The sequence below is a fragment of the Anabrus simplex genome, chromosome 1 (assembly GCF_040414725.1).
Source record: "Anabrus simplex isolate iqAnaSimp1 chromosome 1, ASM4041472v1, whole genome shotgun sequence".
Lineage (NCBI taxonomy): Eukaryota > Metazoa > Arthropoda > Insecta > Orthoptera > Tettigoniidae > Anabrus > Anabrus simplex.
Genome location: NC_090265.1, coordinates 834269224 through 834287562, shown reverse-complemented (window position 1 = coordinate 834287562; position 18339 = coordinate 834269224).

The window sequence follows — 18339 nt, the reverse complement described above, 5'->3', positions numbered from 1 at the left end:
GAAGAGTTTGATGATTCTGTATTTCATATAAGTAATTGAAAGTATGAATAATGCATGTGAAAATTCCAAATTGACTTAACATCGATTAATAGAGAAAAATCAAACGTAAAAGGGATACAGATACGGCATAAAGTCATAAGACCAAGGTTGTAGATCATTCCAAATTGAACGGAGATTGTGCAATCCGTTACGTGATAGGAATTTTCGAAGGTCTGCACCATCATTAAAATTGCCTGCATATTTCGACATTCTTCGGGGATAAAAAATGAAAAATTTAATGATATAGGATTTTTCATTCGTTACAGGCTAAAACGTATAATTTTGTCAAATTTCAATTATCTTCTTATTCTTCTGGCAGATTATGCCACAATGTGGATTTTGGGCGAGGCGGGTAAAAATTAGGACTTTCAGGAAATCAAAAATTATGGAGATTGTTATTATTACCCCTTAAACGGAAAGCTGTACGAAAATTTCGCCAAAATAGTCAGTGTAGAGGTACACAGTCGTTACGATTTGATTTATATAGATAAGGAATCTGCTCCATGAAAAACACCTTTTGGGCTATGTCCGCTGGACTTAACCTGCAAAAGTGACCATTCATGATATCTCCCTTATTAATCCTCCTAACGAAAGAATGCACATGAAAAAAAAGGTTTAGAGGTGGAATTCCATCAGGTTTGGTCGATTTCCAGTCAGGTTGGTCTTGTTCTGTATATATTGTGGAAGAGTAAAATCACCATTTCGGTTCCTTATAAACCGCCAGTCCATTCCGGAACATGAAATGTTATTTACGTTTAAAACCTACCTTTGGACAGGTGGATGCTAAATATAAATTTTGTTTCGAATGTCTTCAGTAGTTTTCAAGTTGTAAGGAATACGCTTTACACGCACCCGCTCGTGAGTTAAGTCCGATGGGACTTGTACAGAAAAACGGTCCTTTAATGAAATCTCCCTTATTGATCCTCGTATCGAAATGATGCACATGAGAAAAAAAGGTTTAGACATTAATTTCTACCAAGGTAGGTAGACTTCCATAAACTTTTGTTGTGTATATTTTTTGGAAGTGCAAAATCACTGTTTCGGTTTCGTATAAACCCCCAGTTAGTTCAGGGATTTAGAAACAATATTTGCCCTGAAACCTATCAAGGACAGGTGTATTCTAAATACGAATCTTGGTGGAAATGCATCCAGTAGTTTCTAGCATTCACGTACATACGGCGTAATTAAGGAAGAAAATAATACAGTTAAGAATGTTGAAACTAATAGAAAATGGATTATAACTGAGGACAGCCGGATAACGACAAATAAATAAATGCCGTGAGTTATGGATATAATAAAGCGCTAACAGAGGAGAAATTTAGGTTCAGTGATTCTTAGGTAAACAAATATGAAGATGACTAATGGTGTTATTACTTAATCTATTCGAGGGCGGTAATAACCTCCAACGATATTCCGCCAATATCCCGCAGATGAGCCGATTGATGCCTCTCTTGCCATCTACCCAAGGAACAACCACGAATTTAAAAGCATGATGAGGAAAATGGCAATACGTTACTTCCCTACTGGCATGCAGTCAGAGACGTTGCCATGGTAACCTGTAGGTTCGTTGTCGGTCTGTCGGTCACTAAATGCAGAGCATGATACCAGCAGAAAATTGTAAATTTCTCCGTCATGTGAAGAGTAAGGTAAATTATGAACATAACGAAAGTTGTTTATAATGAAGAGACGTTTCACGTACGGTAAACGAAGTTTACAGAAAATCAATAGTATAAGAGAAAATAGAGGAAAACCACTGTGGTTTTCCTATAAACACCCCGTCTATTCAAAGATTTTAAAATTATATGCATATCGGAACCTTTCCTGGGATGAGTATACTCTAAATATGAAGTTTGGCTGAGATCTATCCAGCCGTTTCGACGTGATGGTGGGAAAACCACTCTGGTTTTCCTATAAACCCCCCGTCTATTCAAGGATTTTAAAATGATATGCATATCTAAACCTTCCCCGGGATTAGTATACTCTAAATACAATGTTTGGTTGAGATCCATCCAGCCGTTTCGACGTGATGGTGGAAAAACCATTCTGATTTTCCTATAAACCCCCCATATATTCAAATATTTTAAAATGATATGCATATGGAAAACTTCCCCGCGATGAGTATCCTCTAAATATGAAGTTTGGTTGAGATCTATCCAGCCGTTTCGACGTGATGGTGGAAAAACCATTCTGGTTTTCCTATAAACCCCCTGTCTATTCAAGGATTTTAAAATGATATGCATATCAAAACCTTCTCCGGGATGAGTATACCCTAAATATGAAGTTTGGTTGAGATCTATCCAGCCGTTTCGACGTGATGGTGGAACAGACAAACAGACAGACAAACAGAAACAATTTTATTTATATAGATTTTTACACTCGTTCTTCACCCCCTTTCCATCCCCGCCCAAAGGAGTCCTATGAGTGCCTTACACAACAGTATATTTTTTTCCCAGATATTAAGTCTTATTTGTACCTATTTTGGTTGACAGCTATGCCCAAACGTACATGCATAATCTCACTGCTCTTGAATCCTGGAGCTGACGTTGCCATGGTTACGGCAGTTCATTTCTTTATCCGATTCCTAGAGCAGGGGTAGTGTGGTGCCAATATCTCCGTAACGGTTGGTTTTAGGGCCTTAAAACATGGTTTTCGGGCCCGTAGGGCTTACCGAGTTTTGTTCTTTGCGTCAAGAGGATTAAATTGAGCTTTGTCTCGTCCTTATACGACAAATTCGATATTTTGCCTATAATAGTATAAGAGAAAATGGAGGAAAACCGTTTTTCCTATAAAACCCCCGTCTTTTCAAAGATTTTAAAATGATATGCATATCGAAACCTTCCCCGGGGTCAGTATACTCTAAATATGAAGTTTGGTTGAGATCTATCCAGCCGTTTCGACGTGATGGTGGAACAGACAAACAGACAGACAAACAGACAAACAGAAACAATTTTATTTATATAGATATGTGATTTTCATGCTTAGTAATGTCATTGCATGCAGCCATGTTTGATTACTACCTGTCAAGCCGGAGAGTATACACTTCCTCTGATCATGGAAGAATGTTATTCTGAACTGTATACGCTTCGATTCTCTGAACTTTCCCAGCTTCTAAATATACTCAACGGAATGCAGAACTTTCCTAATATCTTACATACTGCTGATAGAAAACATCGACGTACGCACAGGCGGGAAGGTATCAAGACAGCCTTCTGTATGACCATTACTAGTAATAAAGCGCATGGAAAACGTCTTTAAAATGTGGGTGTCTACATAGGAACCAGTATTCAGTCATGGCCAATTGTCTGTTGCACTATCTCGGGAAAGATTGCTTGAAGTTATAATCGACATCACGAATGAACCCCTTATTATACTGTACACCGGTATTAAATGTTCATAAAGCTATTGGAAAGGGCAGGCAATACAATATGACTACGACGGGCATAGCTAGACGAGTTATCTGACCTTATTAATAATGAATGCTGCGGAACAGCACGAGCCTACTAGTAAATAATTTAAATTACTTTCTGTAAATTTCCGATCTCGATACGATTGCTCCTAACTTCTGTTACCACTCGTTAAATTGTTCACGTATTATGCTGTTTCCTTAATTTCTATTTTATTCTTTCGATATCATGTCTTTCTTTCCTCCGATATAGATTTCTAGTAGTATTTTGTTCTTGTTATGTAATTTACGTTTTGTTTCTTTTCGTTCCTCTACTATTGCGAGCAGACAATGATTAATCAGTTGCAATTTATTTTAATAATAATATTAATAATAATCTGAAGCTTTTTCCCACGCGCTCATTGGATTGTCAGTTAAATCCGTGTTGCAAATTTGCATCTGGCCCTGATTTACGGCAGTTAGCCTTCATTAAGCCATCTTTATACGGAGCGATATACGTTGTATTAGCCATTACCTGGTTTTGTAGTGATTGGTAGTGTGTGTGTGTGTGTGCGCGCGCGTGTGTGTGTCGTATTAAAACAAATACACACACCTAATATAGCCCAAGCCAGAGTGATTAAATATAAGGGGTTTAAATCCCCGATCCTGCAGGGAGTCGAACTCAGGGCCTTGTAGACCGATGGCTAGAACCTTGACCTGTCTGCCGATAATAATAATGGTAGGCGATTTGTACATTTCCTATGTAACCCCTGTGAGTGGGGACGATAACTCACGATATCCCTTGCCTGTCGTACGAGGTGACAGAAAGTACACATATCTGAGCCTGGCATTGATTCCACTTATTTGTGCCGACTCCCCAATTTCATCTTTCCTCTCAAACTTCCCGTGTTCTTCTGAGACTCTGGCGGTTTTATACTTGCATGTACTGGGGATTTCTTCATTTTAACGCCTCACAGGATCCTTTCTTGCCGAACCCTGCATTTTTCGAAGTATAGTACCTCTTCTTTTTCTTATTATTATTTCGAGGATGATTTCCCAGTCGTACATCCCCTTAAAACAAGAAGCACCACCACAAGTAGAGTCCTTACTTGCTAATACAGTCTAAACCGTTCACTGAGTTATCGCTTTTAACGACGTATTGGATATAACGGCGAAATTTAACGGTCCCATTTACATCCTATATAAACATGAAAGTCTCTCAGTTTGACGTCGCTTATTACGATATAACACATTTTCGGAGAAATGTATCGGCTAGAACGTCCAGTATTTATTTTGATTTATTACGTATTTGGGGGTTACTGACATCAATTTAACGCTTATTACTGTAGATTTGATATCAGTATGTCCGTTAAGTAGTTAAGGTAAGCATCGCTGTGATGATGTCGCAAATAAAAAGGTAAGTGTTTAATACTAAAGAAAAGTCACATTTGATATGACAATTAGAAAATGGGGAAGCAAACTTCAACATCGTGAATGAACTGGGTGTACCAAACTAAAGTATTTTACAATTTGGAAGGATAGAAGGAAAATACAGTCTCTTATGAAAATAAATTATTTAAAAATCAACAGGGCCAGGTCATCTGAGTAAAAATATATTGAATAATATTTACTGGTTTAAGCAGCAAACAACAAATAATGCACTGATCAATGGACCTATTCTTCAAGTGAAAGCCGAAGAAATTCCTATAAGTCCCACTCCACAAATACATTACCTGTACGTATTTCAGTTACGTTTCTTAAAGTTCAAACTTAATTATGATTCTATCAATTAGCCATATAAGTTTGCAGACTAAAACTCATAGATATGACATTTAAAAAAAAGTGAGACTACTAGCTATAATGGCCGTTAATTGGCGGCCCCTTCGGATCGTTATAATCGATTTTGACTCTTAGTTCAAATTTTGAACAGTAGAATGCCGGCACATATTACATTGTGGTTAAAAGAAATAATTTTAGCCCATTCATATGCACAATTAAATTGAAACAGATATAAAGTGGTTCAACATATTCAATACAAGGAAAATAAGAAATGTCAATTTTACATTCTTGTTTGATTAAAAGCGGTACCGGTTTCGACCACTATTCTGGATCATAATCAGCCGATAAATATACAGGGTGAAGCGTAATTCGCGCACTCGGGCGTCGCAGCGCGAATCCTCACATGCCAGCAATAAAAAATGTCTCTTACAAAATTTCGTCTTGCGAGTATATCCGGCAGAAAAACGACGTTGAAGAGTAACAATCTGGCAACACTGTAACCACATGTAGGGTAACTACCTCTGTCAGCAGAAGTTAGTCGTGCTGTACAGTTGGTGCAGTGGATAGTTTTTGGGTTAGCATGCAGGAGGTCCAGTGGTCGATCCTGGGTTGAGGCGTGTGTTTTTTATTTCGTAAATGTAGTCCAGGTGGTATGGTATCTGGCATCATAATCGTCAACAGCGATTGCAGCGAGTCCTCTAGAAACCATTTGCACTTACATACTACGATCCTAGAAATGGACGAACAATTGTTTTCATTGGTCAGCTTTGAAAGGCGCCCTTTCCACGTCGTGGGCGTGAATTTATTCGCACCACTTCATCTACTAGATGTGCAACCTGTTTGTTTCAGCTGTCTGTTTCTTATTAGTCTAACCAGGTATTTGTTGTTTCAGCGTTACAAAATGTTGTAAATGTAGGATACATATGACCTCAGAAACGGTGCCTTACTGTATTACAGTAGGTAATGTCAGATGGAAATTAGCAAATAAAAAATGCTCCTCAACCCGGGATCGAACCATCGACCTCCTACATGCCAACCAAAAACTCTACCCATTGCACCAACTGTACGGCACGACGAGAACATGCTGACAGCGGTAGTTACCCTACATATGGTTACAGTGTTGCCAGATTGCTACTCTTCAACGTCCGTTTTCAACCGGATATACTCGCAAGACGAAATTTTGTAAGAGACATTTTTTTATTGCTGGCATGTGAGGAGTCGCGCTGCGACGCCCGAGTGCGCGAATTACGCTTCACCCTGTATAAATCAATGGATAGGAAAGCAATAAGTAAAGGATAAGTATTTCACTAAAAGCAGCTCAATAAGCACTATAACACTATAGGGATTAGCACTGCGTGATTTAAGATCCTAACATCCAGAAGAAGTCAAAGGTCAGTCATTTAAATGAAGCAAGGTGCAAGTTCTTGAAGAGAAGCATAACATACGTAATATCCGGCACTGTGCTTCTAAATGCTATTGAAATTTGGTGAATAGTTCAATGATCAAGCATGAAAATGCGTCTAGAAGCGAAAATATATAATGCAGTTTAATATAATTGAAGTATATATTAATGTTTATAGGATCTTGTGTGGTAGATTCTTTAGAGATGCATAACAGTTGACATAAAACACAATTGTGAGGAGAAAGATGTTAAAAAGCGAAATATTGGACACAAATGAAAAACGTATATGCATAGCGTGTTATTTCTTGAAGATAAAGTTCGGGTGGTAATTGAGGTAGCATAAGGTATGAATTTAAATTTGAATGTTGTAATGATCTGAACTGTAGGTGGTATTATAGTATACAGTTCAATTCGGATTCTTTTTCGAGAAGGAAGGATGAAAAGAAAAGATAGGATAAGGTAATAAAGGAAGAGGATTAGTAGAAGATTAACAGAGCAGGAAGATAAAAGAAGATAGGAAAGGATAAGATAGGGATATAACAGAGGAATAGTTTAGGGTGGGTTATGTGGATGGGTTATTGGAGGGAGAAAACGTGGGTAGGAACCGTGTAAGGCAGGGAAAATTGAATTCGGGCTTAGAAATTTAGCATTTTTAAAAGAAGAATTAGGAATAGAATATTGGGTTTTTCAGAAATGTCGTTTAAATTTAAATTAGAGTTGAAGTATTGGGCAAGGTGAATAAAACTTTCAGTAGTGTTTAAAAGGGGGCCTTTGTTAATAATTTTAAGGGTTTTTATGTATTTTTTAATATTGGTGAAATTATGTTTAGAGTTCTGTATATGTTGTCCTATTGCAGAGAATTCGTTATATTTAATGGCGTTGATATGTTCGGAGTCGTCCTCATGGTGTAGGGGTAGCGTGCCTGTCTCTTACCCGGAGGCCCCGGGTTCGATTCCCGGCCAGGCCAGGGATTTTTACCTGAACCTGAGGGCTGGTTCGAGGTCCACTCAGCCTACGTGATTAGAATTGAGGAGCTATCTGACGGTGAGCTAGCGGCCCCGGTCTAGAAAGCCAAGAATAACGGCCGAGAGGTTCCGTCGTGCTGACCACACGACACCTCGTAATCTGCAGGCCTTCGGGCTGATCAGCGGTCGCTTGGTAGGCCAAGGCACTTCAAGGGCTGTAGTGCCATGGGTTTGGTTTGGTTTGATATGTTCGGAGTATCTGATATTAAAGTTGCGTCCCGTCTGTCCAATGTATGAGGCGCTGCAGTTGTTACATTTGAATCCGTATACTCCAGATTTAGAAAAAAACATTAGATTTATTTAATAATTTAGAGTTGTGTAATATATCAAGATTTCTGTTATTGGTTCTAAAATAAATGTTCAAGTTGTTTTTTATAGGAACGTTGGTTATTTTATAAGCATCTTCAGTGAAAGTAAAAGTGGAAAATGCAGTGGCTGTGGTTCTGTCTTTTGTTAACGTGGTTTTGTGAAGGTGTTTGAATTTGTTGATGATACGGTTTATGAAAGAGTTGTTAAAGTCATTAAATTTAGCGATAGTACGGATGGTATTCAATTCGTTATTTAAATCCTTTTTAGACATAGGGTTGTTGAAGGCACGAAAAATCAGGCTGTTAAAAGAAGCACGTTTATGTGCTTGAGGGTGTGCAAAATACTGCCGTATTGTGGTTGCTGTTTGGGTTGGTTTTCTGAAAATTTTGTAAGTTGAAGAAGAAGGATGTCTAGTTATAGTTGAGTCTAGAAAATTAAGAGTTTTGTTGTGTTCTGATTCAAGGGTGAGTTTAATTTTAGAGTCATTGTTGTTAAGAAGAAGAAGTGTAGAGGCTGCGTTGGTTGATTCTTCATTTAAGATTACTAACGTGTCATCAACATATATGGCCCAAAAGAGGATATTAGGGAAATTATTATTAATTTTTGTGTTTTCTAAGAAATCGAGATATACTTCGACTAGAATTCCTGAAACTGGTGAGCCCATAGCTAAACCACATTGACAGTATTCGGGAGATAGTAGGTTCGAACCCCACTATCGGCATCCCTGAAAATTTTTTCCGTGGTTTACCATTTTCACACCAAGCAAATGCTGGGGATGTACCTTAATTAAGGCCACTGCCGCTTCCTTCCCACTCCTAGCCATTCCCTGCCCCATCATCGCCATAAGACCTATCTGTGTCGATGCGACGTAAAGCAACTAGCAAAAAAAACCCACATTGTTGTTAAATGGTGTTATCAAAGGTGAAATAATTATTGTTGATGATCGTACGGTACCTCAATTACGACCCGAAATTTACCTTCAAGAAATAACACGCTATGCATATACGTTTTTCATTTGTTTCCAATATTGCACTCTTTAACGTTCTTCTCCTCACAAATGTTTTTCTTATGTCAACTGTTCTGCATCTATGAAGAATCTATCATACAAGATCCTATAAACATTAATATATACTTCAATTATATTAAATTGTATTATATATTTTCGGATCTATATGCATTTGCAGGCTTGATCATTGAACTATTTACCGAGTTTCAATAGCATTTAGAAGCACTGTGCCGGAGATTGCGTATGTTGTGCTGCTCTTCAAGAACTTGCATCTTAATTCATTTGAGTCACTTATCTTCGACTTCTATATAATTTTAGAAATTCAAATTTATTAAAGTGTATTATAACTTCACGCCTAGCAGTGTTTTCAGGCTTGTTCACTGAACTATTCACCAATTCTCATAAAAATTTTGAAGCACAGTGCCGGATATTACGTGTTATGCTGCTCTTCAAGAACTTGCACCTTGAAAATGAAAATGACTGATCTTCGACTTCTTCTGGATTTTAGGATCTTACATCCCGCAGTGCTAATCCCTATGGTGTTATAGTGCTTCTTGAACTGCTTTTAGTTAAATATGTATCTTTACTTATTGTCTTCCTATGCATTGTTTTTATTTTTTATCGGCTGATGACCCAGAATAGTGGTCGCAACCGGTACCGCTTTTAAACAAATACGAATGTAAAATATACATTTCTTATTTTCTTTGTATTGAATAGGTTGAACCACTTTATTTCTTGTTTCAATTTAATTCTGATACAGTTCAATAAGGCAGATTATGAAATATTTATCTTAAAATTCACATACACGTCACACAAAAAATTGGGCAAGTTACAAATGAACGTGTAGTGCCATATCTGTATATATAGTAACTGTCAGACGCAGGCTCTTAATGAAGGATAGCCCTACGCAGACCAGAGCCCCAGCAGTGAACTGTGTAACGATATTCCTGTCAGCGGTCCAGTGCGACAACACATTTTGTGTCGCTCTGTTTTGTTTGCTCCAGTTAGTCTGTCAGGCACCAGATTATACCAGTGTTGATTTTTGTTTGTGGTCTGTCCCTGTGTGTATGAGTGTTGCAAAATAAAAAGCCGTGTTATACTCCGTTGCTCTTAATTTCCAATTTAGTGACCAGTCTGCGTGAATTATGCTTACTAACTTAACTGGAGTGAATTATATTTACTTGTGAAAGGCATACTTTCAATATTTTATTTGACTTTGCGATTAATCACACGATAACTTTAGTTTCCATATTTTGCCAAGCTTCTTCGTTATTGGACATGATACGCTCACCAATTTAACGAGCTGAGGAAGCTTTCACTTTTACCTGGCTGATGACAACATTATCAGATCCATGTGACCTTTAATTTTACGTAGAATTCCGATCACAGAGAATTGATTTTGACTTTTCATTTCAGAAACATCTTAGGCTTGATTGGGATTCAAATCTCGGTCACCTTGATGAGCGGCCAATGACAATGCTAAGAATCTACCACACAAAAACATTTTGGATTTATACTGTGTGAAAAATGGTCCTCCGAAACAAAATGTGACAGGGCGAGTTCTGCATGGGTTTACCGTGCTTCCTACACTCTGCTTGTCGGTAAACAAGAGCGCAGTCGCCCCCATTCCGTTCCTGTTCCCCCACAGAAAATCCATCGACTTCGATGAATGGATAATTGGTTTGGAAAAATCAGATAAAGCAATAAAAATTCCCCATTACACCAAGTGTTGAAAATGCTCTCCTTCAGCTTGTGAACAAGCGCTGTAGCGTGAGATGATATTTTGGTTCGTCCTCGCCAATTCACCCTCATAAATATTCATTTTTTCATGCAATTCACATTAAAGAAGTATAGCCCGTGAATATACACTGTTATATACTTAATTCAGAAGCCATGTAATGCATTAAGCCACTAAAACACTCTTGTATAAGAAGAAATCATGCTGTACTGAAGCTAATCGCAGGCTAGCTGAGACTACAACATCACTGGGCGAGCTGTATGATTCAAGCAGCTTTTGCGTCATCCACTCGTCCAGACACGGCACAGGGAATAACCAGAAGCTCGACTGAGATTCTCTCTGTAATGTGTAACCTGTAGATCTCGGATTTTAGGCAAAACATACGTATATTTCTCCTTAAGAGATAACTTAAAATAAAGTTGCACTTATACGTTTCATGTATTTATAAGATTGTAAATAGTGGTCCTATAGTGCCTAAAATGCCTAAATTGACGTTAGAATCGATATTTGCCTATATGCCTGTAATTCATATTTTGTACATCTAAATTGATTAAAACTACTTTAAATTTATTCCGAGAAACTAAAATTTTGCTGACTCTCTTTCACTGTCATGAACAGTATATTCTTTAAATACTTTACAAATAAAAATCTTAAACAACACTCCCCGGAATTCCTTAAGAACCTCCCGCAGTAAACACGCCTGTAGTCTGTGTGTCACGAGGCGGAAGACAGTAACCATTGACCTGTTCGCAAAATAAAACTCTTCATTTCATTCTGTTAAAACATTTCAGTGTTTCCGATTGGGCAGTGTATCAATTATGCCGAAAGTGTCAGATTCCAAGTCGTGGTATTTTAATTTATGCCTACTCAAATAGTAACATTGAAGCTACTTAAAATATATTTTTAGAACGTATTTTTTCATATTTAATAGTCTAATTTAGGCACCAAAAATAACATTTTTATCACGTACAAATCCGAGTTCTAGTATTCTGTATCCTTTCGGAAAAATATATAAACGATTTACCCAAGGGGCTCTACCGTATAATGATCCTCCAAAGCATTCTCCACTTCTTCTGTCATCTCCTTCTTTTATCACCACTCCCCAATACTTCAGAATTTAGTGATCATACAGAGATGGTGTTCCTCTTTAGGGGGCGGACTTCACTGCATCAGGGTAAGGAATGAAAATGTTCACTACGTACAAAAGATAACGAGATGTAAACAATATGCATTTTATTCCGAATTCAAAATGTTATGTGGTTACTGAAATATGACAGAAGGGAGATTCAATATTTAGAAAGAAAATGTTCAGTGTTGCCATTTTGAAGCATTTATCTCTCAGCGTTGGGATTTTTCAAGTGACTATACCACTAGGATATCATATCGCGCATGGACGACACTAATCACATTCCAGTGAAAAACAGACACTATAATATAAATGTTGAATAGTTTTAGGGAGCTTAGTACACAGTCCTGAAATTAAGACGTCGGGGAGTTTGGCAAAGTACTCTGCCGCTTGAAATACAGTACCATAGTAGCAATTTCCTGCAGAATATAGAATACTGTACCATAACCACACGCAGTATATATATCCACATCAATAAAGACCATTGTTCCTACCTTTCAACGTAAGAATATCACAAATGGTGTTTCACAGATATATTAGTAATGATTAATTCTACAAACACCGCAACTTTTGTTTTATAAATTTTCTTCGATGTATTAACCGTTCTAGATTTATTTACACATAACCTTTGAGAATCCCCTTGCACCATCTCTACGAAAGAATATTGAACTTGTAGTCTATTCCTTGCTCCATTTCGCCCTCTATGAAAATACCAACTGTTATGATAATTCTAGCATATTTCACGATATACTTCGCCCAAACAGACAAAATGAATCCGAAGGACGAATCGATCATTATATACCTTATCCGAAAATTCAAATGTTGCAGTCAGAAAGATTATATATCGGACCTGCTTTTTACCGGTAAGTTTCTTTATAATCGCAGTAGTAGTCATAAAATAGAGAGGGAGAAATGGAGTGGCAGCTGATGAATCAGAGTCCACTTGAATTAACACTAGTTAGTAGCCAGATCAGTTCTTTGGCACGGCAGTGAAGCATGAGCCATCAAGGAAAGGCACGAAACCAGAACACCACTTCTGGGGTAAGATGTACAGCAGGATACACTGGCATAACAAGGATAACTAGGACATTATTAAAGAACTGAGGATATAACCAGAGTTAGGAAAATGGTTGGAAACCTTAAAGGACCTTTTTAAAAGGAGGGGAAGGGAGTGAATCCCAGATAATACAATACTAGCCAGGAAGACACTCTATAGGATGCCCAGTTAAGAGGCAGATATAGAACGTTATAGCACTCTTGCATTAACACTTGCTTTGATAATTTGGCCTATGATATAATATATATATATAATAAGAGTTTTGTCTGTACATTGCTCCGAATTTGAAAATAATGGTATTTCTGTATCGGTCATGTCCATAGTAACAAGAAAATGCACTTTTTACTTTTCCGTAATGTCCGTCCGTCCGTCCGTCCGTCCGTCCGTCCGTCCGTCCGTCCGTCTGTCTGTCTGTCTGTCCGTCTGTCTGTACACGCATCACGAGAAAACGGTTGAAGAGAATTTAATGAAAATCGGTATGTGAAGTCGGGGGATGAGCCTCTACAATCTAGGCTATAAATCATTTTACTCACGCTGAGTGAAATGGTAGTTTAAGGGAAGGCCTAAAATTGAATTCTCAACTATTTGTTATTAGTGGTCGTATTTTAAAGAAAATAGGTATGCAAAGTTGGGGAAAAAATTGCTACAATCTAGGCTGTCAATAATTGTATTCACGCTGAGAAAAATGGTAGTTTAGGGGAAGGCCTATAATTTAATTTTCAAATATTGTTGTTATTAGTAGTCCTATCTTAATGAAAATCGGTATGCAAAGTCAGGAAATAAGTCGATATAGTCTAGGCTGTAAATTATTTTATTCACGGTGAGTGAAACGGTAGTTAGGGGAAGGCCTAAAATGTAATTCTCAAATATTTCTTATTAAAGGTGTAATCGATGAATGCTACATAACTAAGGTTATATAGTATTACATTTCTTATTATTCATGTCTTATACATTGTTACCGTACTGGCTATGATCACAAAAATATTCATGAATTTGGATTTTTGTTAGTAAGTCCATATCAGCGCCGAGTTACGAGAAAATGGATAAACAGTATTTAATAAAAGTCGGTATGTAAAATCGGAGAATAAGAAATTACGGTTTACGGTATAAAATATTTTACAAATCACAGAGTCGAAAGAAAACTAAATGTGTAGGCCTACAATACAGAAAGCTCATAACATTGATCAACAATAACATTACATTGACCATTGTTTGTCGTGATGTGCTTTGTGTCTTCTGTTGCCCCTCATCTCCGGTAGATAGGATTACTGCTGCGTACAGAGTATTTTTTTATTTGATTTACGTCGCACCGACATAGATAGGTTTTATGGCGACGGTGGGATAGGAAAGGGCTAGGAGTGCCCTAGGCCTTAATTAAAGTACAGGCCCAGCATTTGACTGGTGTGAAAGTGGGAAACCACGGAATACCATCTTCAGCGCTGCCTACAATGGGGTTCAAATCCACTATATCTCGGATGCAAGCTCACAGCTGCGCACCGCTAACCACACGGTCAACTCGCCCAGTCGTACAGAGTGTAACAGCCTGCCTGAATATTGATGGGAAGTAACTGGGGAGTTAGATAACTTTCTTCTTTAGCATGCCATTCCCCTGGTTTATAAATTTTCCGATACTACTGGTACGTAACACACTGGATCATCATAGCATTCGGGCTATTCAATCCCTCTTTTGAGGCACTGATTGGAATGAACAGTGTGCATATTTAGCGGAATAATGGCAGATGAGTGTTCATGGCAATCTGCGACCTGGTCATCCCAGCTCTGGAACTTTGGACTATTAGATTGGCACCGCAATCTAACCGCAGCACTGTTCGTTAAAAGTGATAAAACGTACGGCTTTCCATTTGATCGAGTATTTTATATGATAGGATTGCATTTAATCGCTCAGGGGCCGATGACCTCGATGTTAGGCCCCTTAAAACAACAAGCATCATCATCATCATCATCACCACCATCAGCTTTCAATCGCTACATTCATACGTTTTTGTAATGACCTATGTTGATTTCAGTTAGGAAAACCACAGTCAGTCTTTCTGAGAATCCCGTAGCGAAGCACGGGTACATCAACTAGTTTTATATATATTTACTTCATGGCTTCGGCTTTCCTTTGTGGCGAAGTTAGGACTTACGCCCTCTCTTACACTTAATCACCTGATAATTATATAATCAAGAACTCTAATCACATTCATACAGATATTCACACGAGCTGGTTATATATTTAATAGCTGATCTTTGCATGATTACTTTGAAGAGGCCAAAGAGGTACAGTTTCTAACACTAACTGAAGATAAATTCCATAGCCTTGCATCGGACACTTGAAAGGAGCGGTTTTATGTTGACGAACGACACACAGGTATTGAGTGTGTAGAAAGCAATGATTACGGTGATGGTTTACTGGTATTTACTTTGCAAAATCAAATACAGAGGAACATTTTATTTGGCTGCTTATAATTTGGAGCAGGATTGTTTCGATCAGTGTGGCAACAAATTCATCTTATTTCCATGTCACATTGCGCACACGGGTAGTAATTCTGTCAGCAGTGAACTGGAAGGACTCGTAAAAGAGGGAACACATTAAGCCCGAGACCACAAATTCTCTAATTTACAAGCCGCAACGTAATGACAGTGAACTCCTCTCGCCACGACCATCAAGGTCTTTTAATTGCTACATACATTACCATCAATACTCAACCTGAAATCTGACTTTACAAAGATATTTTCATTACTATGTATAATACTTCGTATTCATATCGGAGCTGAGCTCGAACTTATCCACGGAGGGCTAAAATCATCCGTAGTATCTTCCTGCATGTTGTGTTCTGACTAGGAAGAAACCCAGGAGCTCTCAGGTTGGGAGCTTGAGTTGGTGACCACGGAGACATTTTCAGTTATTTGTTCCAGCCTTCACTGGAAACGCTAATAGTATTTTTTGGGACGTCAAACTCATTACATTATTATCAGGGAATAGAATATCCGGCTCCATGGCTAAATGGTTAGCGTGCTGGCCTTTGGTCCAGAGGGTCCCGGGTACAATTCCCGGCCGTGTCGGAGGTTTTAACCTTAAATGGTTAATTCCCTTGGCTTGGGGAATGGGTGTTTCTGCTGTCCCCAACATCCCTGCAACTCACAAACCACACATAACACTATCCTCCACCACAATAACACGCACTTATCTACACACAGCAGATGCCCCCACCCTCATCGGAGGGTCTGCCTTACAAGGGCTGCACTCGGCTAGAAATAGCCACACAAAATTTAAAAGTTAATTTAAGGGAAAGGAGTTATAGGTGCTACAAATAGGAACGAATTAAAGTAGTCTCCGGCTTATAACAGTAGTGTAATAAGAAACAGAGGTGCATGCTCAGTATGCAGCAGACAGAATAATATTCAGACTGCATTCATGGCAGTAGGTGTTTAAATTAAGAATGGACAGTTTACGAGGAAGGTTAATACTCACAGTACGTTCTTCCTCGCTTAAGTAGCACTAAACCAAAATGCAATAAACTGAAATATCTAGCATACTGCTAAAAATAAAGATGTCAAATAATATGTATTAAACGAAAAAAAAAGGAATGTACGTATTTAAAAAATATATTAAAAATGCATTCACATAACGATATTTATTTACCAAAATTTCCATTTAAATAATAAATATTTATTTACCAAAATCATTTCGCTAATAATTGTTTCCAAACCTCACAATCTTCTCGTGTGGTACATTAACATAACTCTGCAGAAACCGTTCGTAACTAAGACAGTGTGAATCTATTGTTACTAACGTCCGTAGGTTTCACCTTAATGTACACTGCAAACAGGCGACCAGACATACTTCTCTCGTGGTCAAAATACAATATTAATGAACATGACATCATCATCCAAAGGCCCTTTTCAGGGCCGCACTACTACGATAATACTATTGGAAGACTGGGACCTACTGTCCATATTCATCAACTAAATATAGACGGCATTAAGCCATCCAAGAGTGAAGCGCTATCTAAACTGCTACTTTCTTACGAAGTTGACTCCGTAGTTATCAAAAAACGCATGCTGCAGATGATCATCAGTTGGAGATTAGAGTAAAGATTCCGGGACATGATGTTCTGGGAGCTACCTATCATCAAACATATGGTAATGCCTCCTGTGTACGCTCAACCATAGATCAAGAATAAACAATGTTTACCTTGTCTCTTCTGGTATTAGCGAGGATATTCGCACCGTTGTTACTAAGATAGGTGGTACTGTAGTCTAATATCTATAAACCAACCAATGTCAAGTGGCCTAATCTAGTTTTTGATGTGAATCCACACCCAGCTGTCTATGTCATCATCAGGAATGGAATTTTGGAAACAACAACGACAACGGAGAGGGGCTAATGAGTACCGTATAAAGTAATGAACTTTTCCACGTTTTCGACGCCAAGGTCGAGGCACTTTTAGATATTCAGCGAGGAGATTTAGAGTATTGCCCTGGCTCGTGTCTAGAAACCAAGGTGATAAATCTTTACCAATCATCCGGAAAGTCCTCACAGACTTTCCTCATAGCCAACACCGGCCAGTCCTCTACGATGTGGACATACAGATTCCTCTAGTTTCGACTACGTCACGACCACGCTGTTACTTCAATGAAGCTAACGGGTCTGCCTTTACAGAGGTCCTTTAAAAGTGTTTGCGAAAGATTCGCGGGAGCTGTGATATCTACAGCAAAGAAACATATCCCTGGGGGCTTCCCTAGAGAGTACATCCCTGAATGGAGTGAGGAAACATCCCACAGAATGAGCAATTGCCAAAGTTAATCAAACAAGCAAAGATCATAGCCATCCTGAAGAAAGACAAAGCTAACGATAATCCAGAGAGCTATCACACTATTGCGCTTCTTAGTTTAACATATACATGAGTAGAAAGGCTCCTTCTCAATAAAATTGGCCCAGAGATACTCAACAAAAACCCAGTGGAGCAGGAAGGATTCAGGCCGCACAGAAGCACTACAGATCAAGTAATGTCTCTTACAACTTACATAGAAGCAGGCTATCAGAGAAAGCTTAAGACATCCGTGGTTTTTATTAATCCGACAGCAGCCTATGATAAGTATGGAAGGATGGCCTACTCTTCAATTTTCTGAAACTGATACCATGTAAGACGACTGCTGGGCTCTTGAATAACATGCTAAGCCAAAGACTTTTCCAGGTACATGTGGGTAATACTGTGAGCACCAAAATATCTTTAAATAATGTACACCCTCAGGGTTCTGTTCTTGCTCCTATCTTATTTAGCTTATATATCTCAGATATGACTGCCACTCTTTCAAGAAAATTTTGTTATGCTGATGATTGGGCGATTGCTACCAGAGATACAACATTCCGGAAATCCGAGATGACCCTAATGCACGACCTTAAGGAGTTGATAGAGCACTTTAAATTGTGGAGACTTAAATCTAATGCCAAAAAAATAGGAGTATGCTG